General features: G+C 37.3%; 1 non-coding gene across 1 annotated transcript; it reads right to left on the reverse strand.

Annotated features, from left to right (window-relative positions):
• Window positions 1–10,703: 10,703 nt before the first annotated feature.
• LOC144999251 (small nucleolar RNA R71) lies at window positions 10,704–10,810 on the reverse strand. The gene has a single exon (XR_013660768.1). It is a non-coding gene; the product is annotated as a small nucleolar RNA R71 (small nucleolar RNA).
• Window positions 10,811–11,015: the final 205 nt, after the last annotated feature.

Genomic DNA, 11,015 nt, shown 5'->3' on the forward strand with positions numbered 1-11,015 from the left:
TTCTTATCTGAGGCCTTAGTTATTTGGAATGAGGAATGGTAAGGAATGATTTCGAGGACGAAATCTAATTTAAGTGGGGAAGAGTTGTAACACCGGGTTCTAAAAGTGCTCGATTGTGTCTTCGGAGACCAAGGGTATGATTCGATCTTTTATGGGTCTCAGTTTTTATTCGTAAGGTTGTTGGGCTCGGGTGTGGAGTTGGGAGCGTAGGGTTTCTCATCAGCTTTTGTGGATATGAAGTTCGTAGGAAATGGACTTGGAATGAAGAAGTTTTGATACTTTTAAGATATTGGTATTATTGGTCCTTAGTAGAGAAAAGTGGCAAGGAGATCCAATGCATGCAAGGTGGCTAGCACAAGAGTACGCCCAATATAGAGGGGATAAGTGGTCACGGGTGTTGGAGACGTACGCCCAACATACGAGAAGTACGCCCGACGTACGCTCACAGTCCCTAAACCCTAATTTTTATGGTTAGCTCACTATTTAAAGCACCTTAAGTCTGAGGGGGTGCGCCTCCCTTTCATTCTCAGAGCCTTAAACCCTAAATTCAAGTGGTAGCTTTATCCAAAAGTGTTGTGAGCTTTGTGGGTTCATTTTGGGTGGTTTTTGGTGCATTTCAAGAAGATGGAACTTGTTGTAAAGATGGGAATCAAGGAGGTTCTTGTGGATCTGGAATTTGGGACTAATTCTCAGCTTGATGAAGGTATAAAGCTTTGATCTTGATCATTCATCTCTTAGATCTACCATTGTGAGTTTTAGTTCATTTTGGTCCCAAGGATGGAACTTTATGGTTGAAATATGATTCTTAGACTTAGAGTTGCCACTCTCGGTGTTAAATGAGTCCCTAAGGTAGAAAGTTGCCATCTTGGAGGTCTTAATGGGTTCATGCTTGAGTTAAGACCATTTCCATGGAAGTAGATTATCATTTTTGGAGTTTGAGCTTATATGGATCATGCAAAGCCATCAAGTAAGAAACTTTATGGTTTAAGACGTTGAAGAGGACTTGGATCTATAATTGTAGCTTTCGGAGTAGAATATTAAGCACTTAATGGAAAAGTGGCTTAACAGAGGAGTATGATGGGCGTACATACAGGTACGCGCAGCGTGCACCACCTTCAGCCAGTACGCTTAGCGTACAAGGGAGTACGCCCCGCTTACTCATCATATATGGCTTGGAGTGTTTTGGGCCTCGGGTTGGGCCATGCAGTGGACTTTATGCCTTTGGGCCTTAGTGGACCATTAGAAGTCAGATGTTTTGGTCCAAGATTATGTTTGGGCTTAAGGTAAGGCCCATTAGAGGAGTTGGGTGCAATTTGGCAAATTGGGACACGAGTAGGCTTGGAAAGCCTACTTACTGTTGGGCTTTTGTTTTGGGATTGGGCTAAGTTTGGATCATACTAGGCCATGAGTAGAATGGTCATTCTACCCCATGAATGGATTAAGGATTATGGTATGGGACCTAATTGCTAATTGGGTATATTGTTTGGTAGTGATAGCTCGGGAAGCTGGCGGGACAGCAGCTATGGAATTCATGCGGGAAGCTTCTACAATGAGAGGCGAGTCTCCTCACCATACCAATGGGTCTAAGGCACCAAGGCCAGACCAATTTTTTTAGATAGTTGGTATACTTACTGTGTAGAGGTGTGTGGCATTGTTATGCATTGATATGTGGTAGAGATAGCTTTACAGCTAACGGTAGAGATAGCCTTTAGGGCTAACGGTAGAGACCGTCTTTAGGGCTAATGGTAGAGATAGCCTTTGGGGCTAACGGTAGAGATACCCTGTGGGGATAAGGGTAGAGGTAGCCTTTGTGGCTAATGGTAGAAATAGTTTGATAGCTAATTGATATATGATACATGGTAGAGGTAGCTTTTATAGCTAATGGATATGTGATATGTGGTAGAGGTAGCCTTTGTAGCTAATTGTTCTGCATTATGAGGTAGAGGTAGCTTTTATAGCTAATTGATATGTGGTATGCGGTAGAGATAGCTTTTATGTGTGTTGTGTGGATTGTGTGTGGAGTATGCTTTGGGGGATTCACTAAGCTTTGTGCTTATGGTTTGCAGTTTTGGTTTCATGTATCAACATTTTGGGAAAGAAGAGCTCGGATTGATCACAGTGCACACACCTATGAATTCCACAGTGAATGATTCTTGGGATGAACTCTGATAAATGTTTTACTTAACGATGATTTGAAATGTTAGAAATAACTGGTATTAACGTTTTAGCCATATTAAAAATGAAATTTTATCCTTGATTTTTGGTTCGTTACACACACCTTTCTCATTCTTTCTATCTCAATTACCTCTCTTAACCCCTCCCATGCGCTAGTACTTCCAAGTACTAGAGGCGAGTCCTATAGCACTAGAAAGCTTTGAGAAGAAGAGCTTTCGGCTTAGAAGTTCTGCCCACGCAGAGCCCGGATCCTCGCTAAACCCCCTTATAAGTGAGTTATGCTTACCCTTTTTAAGTATAACTTATATTTAATTTCATTATCGTTATTATAAGAAATATATGTTCTAAGTATAGATTATAGAAAGTGTTATTATAATACCTTTTAACTATTCGCGGTATGGGGAATCTAGTTTGAAGGGTCACATAGAGTTGTTGGATTTCAGAACAGCTTAAATGCCAAAATGGTCCTGCCCTCCGGTGTTTCATGTTTGGCCCATGTCTATACATAGTAGTTGAAAAGTATTGTTTAACACTTATAAAACAATATAGCTCGTAGACCTTAAGTTAATAATTAGTCACAATAAACATTAGAATAAAATCTAGGGATAATGATACTAGGTTTCATGGAAGGAAAATAAAATTATATGAAGCGAAGCGCTGCCCGAGTTTGGAATCATCACTTTAACAAGTGAGTGCATAGTTAATTTCATCTTACACATAGATATGAATTTTTTAATATAAACTACGTGCTATGTGTGCATATTATCTTTGTTCTTGATATCTATGTTGGATGAGAGATAGGTGATGAAAGAAAAGTGATGATAACTAGGTGATCATAGATAGGTGATGATTAATAGGTCATACGAGATGAGAGATGATTAGGAGATGTCATAACCTTATCCTGCAATGTTGCGATGTATTCATCTACCAGATTATAGATAACGACCACTAACTAAGTCACGTGGAAACACCGGTAGGCTCATAACCTGTAGGTGATGAATTACAAGTTCATGCGATGTAGTAACTACATACCCATGCATTGATACTCTAACCCTTACTGGACAGGTATTAGGGGAGCGATCTATGGAATAGTACTTTCTACACGATGTAGGCGATGATCCTTAGGAAATTCCCTATAGATGAATATTGGCAGCTATGGTCTTAATGCCTAATAGATAACATCAACAACTATGGACTTAGTGCCTATTTTATAAACCCTGTCAGTGATGGACTACGTGCCTATTCCATAGGACAATCCTTAGAAATAAATGTTGAGGAATATATGATTCTTAGGGAAGATATTTAGAATAAAGAAGATAACGGGGATGGGTAATTAGGTTAATTGATTGATGATGAAACATAATAACCGTATTATTGTGGGTTGAAAACCCTATGTACTCACCATGTTTCCCGCCCTGACCCACTCAGTTTATTTGTATGATAGGTATCGATACAATGACACATTACACTGAGAGATTAAAGAAGATGTAAATCATTAGTGTAAATGAATGTAAGGTCAGTTTATGCTTATTTTTCTGTATTGACGATGGTAACCCAATGTTTTAATATAAAAAAATACATTTTTTTTTCGGAAATGCTTTGATGATATTTTTATCATGTTTTCTGGGAACAAATTCCGCAATATTATTCTTTAAAAACGATACTCTGATTTTTAAGTAAGCATAAATAAAAATTTTAAAATGACCATGAATTTGGGGATGTCACCGTCTGCACCACATCATGTTTTTGGCGCCGTCACCGGGGAACGATTATTTTAGTTGTTAATTTAATTACTTTATGTAATCGATCCTTTTTGTGGGGTAAAACCTGCACAAAGTTAATTTTTAGCATTAGATTTTCTAAATTACTAAACTCACGACATAAGCTCTTAAAGATCACCATGTGAGCTCTGCTCTTTTATGTTTTCTTTCAATTTTGCTTTCTGTTTAGTTTATCTGCTTTACCATGAGGTGGTATTATTACCACGTCATGTTAAACAATCAGTAGGAATTTTTAATTACTTTTTTTTTGTTTTTACATTTTTATTTTTGTTTTTGTTGCAGTAGTGGATCAAACACACTTTTGACACCACCACTTGACGATCCTGAGTCTGCTTTTCATAAAAATATTGACAATAACGTGGGAGAATCAAACACACCAAATAAATCACCATTTAAGGATCGAAAATCATTTTTTAGTAAAAAGAAAGGCAATCACGTATGAGAATTAAGCAACATGTGACTTTCCCATTTTCACGGTCAGAAAAGACCGATTTTTGTTTATGCTTTATAAAAATTAGAGTACCTCTTTTAATAAAAATGTTGCAGAATTTGTTCCAAGAAAAACATGATAAATATGTTATCAATGCATTTCCGTAGAAATATATTTTTATTTATTTTAAAACATTTGGGATCTCATCATCAATACAGAAACATAAGCATAAACAGAACTTACATTCATTTACACTAGTGATCTACATCTCTTTTAAATCCCTCAGTGTAAAGTAGCTTCATATCGACACCTGCGATACAAATAAGCTTGAGTGCGTCAAGTTGGGAAACTTGGTGAGTATATAGGGTTTTCAACCCACAATAATATAATTATTATGTTAAACATCAAACAATCAACCCAATTACCCATCCCCATTATCTTCTTTACTCTTAAGGATCTACCCTAAGATTCAGCTATTCCTCATTCATTCATTCCTAAGGAGTATCATAAGGAATCAACACTAAGTCTGCATAGTCGCCAGTGTTTATCTTGTTTATTGACATCATCATTTTCGAGAGTCCACTCGCAATACCTGTCAATGGCTTTTAGAGTACACCAGGTGAAAACATCATTCACAACACCTACAGGTTACAAGCCTGCTAGTGTTCCACTGGACTGTCTAGAATAGTTTGTGGTTGTCATCTATACTCTGCTAGATAACAGGGCCATCGCTTGGGTCATTGTTTGGCTCATCGCTTTGGCTCGTCGCTTTAGCTCATCGTTTTGGCTCATCACTTTGGCTCATCGCTTAGGTCATCGCTTCGCACCATATTTTATCACTCATATATCATCGCTCATCCTTCATCTCATCTTTCATCGCTCATCATATATCTCATCTTTCAACACTTATCATTTATCTCACCTCTAATTTACATGTTTTACCTAACACATTTTGTAGATATAAAATACATATAAAGTTTAGATCATTTAAAACATGTATAAAACGTTTCATCCAACATAGACAACAAGTATTCAGAAAGTATACACACATAGCACATAATTTATATAAAATACTTCATATCTATGTGTAATATGAAAGTAACTATGCACTCACTTGTTAAAGTGATGATTCCAAACTCAGGCAGTGCTTTGCTTTTAACGATTCTATTTTCCTTCGACGAAATAGTGGGTTTTATTAAAAACCGGGCTTCGCTGGAGCAGCATTTCCGAGCCGAAAAGATCTTTTTCTTGGAGCCGTCAGGAGCTCTGGGGCTTCCTTCTCGTGCTAGGGAGATACCCTAGGCTTTGGGGGGTTTGGGGGAGTTAGAGAGAAGTTAGAGAGAGAAAATATGAAGGATTCATCCTTTATTTATAGGGATTTTATCGTAGAGTAGCCCCTAAGTTTCATCCGTATCTTCCGCGTACGAGCTCCATATTCTACATTCTTTATATCCATGCGTTTATATTTATGAGTACTACAACTTTCATTTAGACCCCGTCAGCTAATTTTCATTCTATTTTAGATTTACAAAACTGTATTCGAATTCGTCGCGCTTGAAGAGTAAAGCCTAAGTTTCGTCCATATCTTTAATGTACGAGCTCTATTCTCGATGTTATTTATATCCACACATTGGTATTTATGAGTACTACAACTTTCATTTAGACCCCGTCGGCTAATTCTCATTGTATCTTAGATTTACAAAAATGGATCGCATTCGCCGCGCTTGAAGAGTAAAGACTAAGCTTCGCCCATATATTTCGCATACGAGCTCCGTTTTCGAAAGTCATTTTATCGTTGAGCTCCTATTAACGAGATCTTAAATTCTCGTTTAGATTATTTTGGCTAAAAATCGACCGACCTAAAATTCGAATTTCGGGTTGTTCATTGTTATGCTATATCTTAAAGAAATCATTGTTGGGTCATATAAATGCTCCACAAATAATGAGTGATAATTAGGTTATATTTTCCCTTTATTGTATTTATGGTGTAAATACTCTCGCTCCTATATAAAGGGAGAGTTGGTCATTTATTCCCTTAGTTAAGCTAGCTCATTTTCTTATTTCTTAGAAGAGTTACAATTCTCAAAAATGTAATTCTAGAGAGAGTAAGTGGTGGGTTCTCCCCACCTAGGGAGAGTTTCTCTCCCACCATGTTCTTCATGCAATATTATGATTATTCTCTCATGTTCTTAGTTTATTTTTATGAACTCATATTATGTTCTTCATGTTCATACTTCCAAAAACACGATTAATCTCAAGATATCTTTCTTCCGCATTAACCGTTCGTTATAAAAAGTGGGTTCTAACAATTGGTATCAGAGTCGTACCTTGAAGATCTCACAAGTAAGTTCAAGGGAACGACTCCCGTTCGGTGATTATCTTGTGATTTTTCCGTGTTTCTGCAAGAAAAAAAAATTCGGGTTGCAAACCGAATTTTTTTTTTTATGATGTTCTTTCTTATTTCTATCTTCCGGGTGATTCTATCTTAGCAAAAATAAAAGTTGTTGCTGCTGATCGTTCTATTATTGCTGGAAAAATTGATGTTCTTCATGTTCTTATTATTATTTTTTTTCTGTTGAAGAAATGAAACAAATAGGAAGAGAAATTATTTTTGTAGTCTCCAATTTGTTGAAGAATTTGCTCCAGGCATTTTATTTATGCCTTGGAAATGAGAAGATATAATTATGAGCTTATTTTCATTGAAGTGATGCTCTTTTTTTTACCCAGCAGCTTGAAATCTCCTTGAGGTATGAAGACTTTTACTCCTCATTTACTCTTGCTGTAGATCTTTAATTGAAGAAAATTCGATGTAAATTGTGTTTGTGAAAAGCATATTGTCCTTTTTGCTCTTTTGGGTAAAGAGTAATTCACTCATATTTACCTTCACCCAAGCAAAAACCATGTGACTATGACACATTTCATCACCTTTTGTCCCCTAAAAACCCCCTGTACACTCCTCTTTTTGCCTTCCCAAGACCCACTTGTTGACTTTAATGCTTTATAAAAAGATTCCCTTATTAAAATATGAATAAATGGTCTTTGCGGTACCATTTTTCATGAAAAAATAGCATTTTCGTCACTTGTTCAGCCCCTTCCGGACCCCCGAACCGCAACCAAAAACTACCTACCGGAGTCCCCTAAGAAGCCTCTCAGCAGCCCCTGTTAAGCCTTGATCTAAGGTCATCATTGTCCCATCAGTAGCCGAGGTCAGCAGCCATAGACCGCAGCCAAAAAGACTCTGTTGCCATCGGTTCGGACCCCTCTTGCTCGGACCGTAGCCTCGGTCCGCAGGCACATCCTTCACCCTCGCATCCGTAGTCATCCTAGCCCATCGCATCCGCAAGCGCGTGCCTATCATCATTCTCACACCGCAGCGCCTAGTTGCTCCTCGCACCGAAGTCGTTCGCCTAGACTCGCACCATCCACAGTCACGCCTTGCATTCGCGATTCACTTCCATCAGCACCCATATCGCGCGCACCCATCACTCCACCCGCAAGCAACTTCCGACCCGCAATCACCCTCAACCTTCCTCCGGTCCTCCTCCCTTCTCCTCCTTCCTCCTTCAGCCCTCCCCTTCCTCCCCTCTCTTCTCCTCCTCCCCTCTCCTTCTTCCTTCTCCTTTCTTCTTCCTTCCCCATTTTTTTTCTTCCCTCCCTTTTTTTAAAACACCCTCTTTTTCTTAGACTTTTTTTAACTCAGATTTTTTTTCTACATTATTTTTTTTATTTAATTTATTTTTTTTAGCCAATTTTTTTTAATTAGCCAATTATTTTTTACACCAGTTTTTTTTTTTTTTTTTTTTTTTTTTTTTTTTTAACACCAATTTTTGCCACAACCTACCTATGGATTGTCACATTGGTTATTCATTTCATACCGGTTATTATTATTGGAAGAATATTCCTACCGCAGTCGGACTTTATATTATCTTTTTGTGATGCTTGTACCGCAACGGCGATTGATCAATAAAGTTGTTTCACATTCTTCACTTTATGGGATATTATGACTTGGTGCTCTTGATTTTTGGTTGACGAATCATCTATCTTGAGCACGTGGACCTTATTCTCTATTGAAGACCACTTCAAGTGTTCCAACACCGTAGTTTGGATACTTGGATATATTTTTGGCACAATAGATTTTCTCAGCACAATTTCAACAACTATGTCACCCGCTTTCTCATGACCGCAAGAGTATTTATTTTACTCTTTCTCTTTTCTTATCAAGAAACTTCATAGATCTAGGGAGAGCTTATCTTAGCTCTTGGTATCCGACACTCTCCATCTGATGATTTGTTGATTTTTGATATCCGGTCATTGGTTATCAAAATAGGGAGAGAATATCATCCGGATTTGGTTATTATTGTTTGAGTTTGGATTTTTGAAGACTTCTGAAGACGATTATTTATTTAGTGATGCGATGTGGCACTTATTTTTGGTCTTCACGGATCAAATTTTTGGCATTACTCGATGTTTTCCGATTCAGATTATTTATTATTCGGACTCTACCATAGGATGATTTTGTGTTTGCATCTAGTTCAGTTCTTATGGTTTCACGAGTTTGGATTTGTGATATGTTGAAGACGAAGATTATTTTGGCATGTGACATGACACTTATTTTTGATCCTTGGATCAAATTTCTGGCATCGCTAGACCATGTTTTTGGACTCACATTATTTTTATCCGACTACATTTTATGGATGCTTCACATGTTTAGCAGGTTATTCTTTGAAGAATTTCGGTTTATTATGATTCGAGAGCTCGAGATGTTTTTCAGACTATTGAACACAAAGTGTTTCTTTTATTGGATCTTCTACTTGCTCATGGTGACCTCCTTCTTCGGGTGATTATGACTGGTTTGAAGATTTGGATCTTATTTTTTTTGCTTCATTGGTTGTGCTTTGAGGCCGAAGACCTTCATTTCAGATATTCATGACTAGTTTCAGACTTCACAGACACTTCAGAGTTTCAGAGATATTTCAGAACTTGATTTCATTTTATTACCACACTTGTTAGTCGGATTACTGTATTATAGCCTTGTATCACTTATTGTATCTCTCATCATTTGTAAGCATTTAGTGAGAGAATATTGGGGCATATAAATGCTCCACAAATAATGAGTGATAATTAGGTTATATTTTCCCTTTATTGTATTTATGGTGTAAATAGTCTCCCTCCTATATAAAGGGAGAGTTGGTCATTTATTCCCTTAATTAAGCTAGCTCATTTTCTTATTTCTTAGAAGAGTTACAATTCTCAAAAATATAATTCTAGAGAGAGAAAGTGGTGGGTTCTCCCCACCTAGGGAGAGTTTCTCTCCCACCATGTTCTTCATGCAATATTATGATTATTCTCTCTTGTTCTTAGTTTATTTTTATGAACTCATATAATGTTCTTCATGTTCATACTTCCAAAAACACGATTAATCTCGAGAAATCTTTCTTCCGCATTCACCGTTCGTTATAAACAATGGGTTCTAACAATCATAACTTCCTCATACGAAGTCAGATTTAAATGTTCTTTTTATGCACACTCTCAGTTTAACATATACTATGACTTTCGTTTAGATCGCTAAGGCTAGAAAGTATTTTATCGTAAATTCACTTTTTACGATTCCAGGTGTCGTGTCGGTTTTGTCGTAAAACTTCGACGTGTCATAACTTCTTCGTTATAACTCGGATTTCAGTGTTCTTTATATGTATGGAACCCTTGTGACATATACTATAACTTGATTAAAATTTTTTATTCTAAATTATATTCTATTAGAAAGTCATTTTTGACGCTTATTGTCTCTAAATTGACTAGCCCGAATCTGCAGGATTACACAACATCTCGAAAGACGAACACACTTTTGAAGGCATTGAGAACACTCCTAATAAAAACAAAATTGGTAACGAAACAGACAAAAGTAATGAACCCAAAGGCGAGCGAAAAGACAAAATGACGGACATTGTTGACATGATAATGGAGGCCTAAAAGAAAAGTATGTAAGAGGACACTGGTCTTGGACTTGTGTAACCCACAATTCCAACTTTTACTACCTTTGAGCTTAAGGGACATATCCTTATTACGCTAAAGGATATTCCATTTTTCGGAAAAGACCATGAAGATGTATACAAGAACCTCGATGAAGTTAATCACATAGACGACTATTTCAACATTCTTAATGTTCCTCGAGAGACTATCTAGCTAAGAATGCTTCTGGTTACTTTTAAAGGAGCAACTAAAGACTGGTTAAAGGCGATTTCACCAGGTTCAATCACCACTTGCGCACAAATGCACAAAGAGTTCATACAACAATTTTCCCACCATCTAAAGTTTCTAAACTCAAGAAGACCATAGCAAACTTCGAGCAACAAATGGGGGTGTCCTTGTACGAAGCTTGGGAGAGATACAAAGGTTTAATCCAAAATTGTCCCTCAAACGATTTAAACGAGCAACAAGAGGTTCCGATCTTTTATGATGGGCTGAATGTCATAACAAGGCAACTCCTTGATTCGCAAGGAACTTTAACTAAGAAGAATCTCATTGAGATAAAAGAATTAATTGACGAATTTTCTAAGCGTTCACGGGAATATCACAACCCTTGTAATGATGAAACAAGGGGAACCGGGAATGGTGCATCGGAAGATATA

This window comes from Lactuca saligna, chromosome 5 (assembly GCF_052625555.1).
Source record: "Lactuca saligna cultivar CGN05327 chromosome 5, ASM5262555v1, whole genome shotgun sequence".
Taxonomy (NCBI): Eukaryota; Viridiplantae; Streptophyta; class Magnoliopsida; order Asterales; family Asteraceae; genus Lactuca; species Lactuca saligna.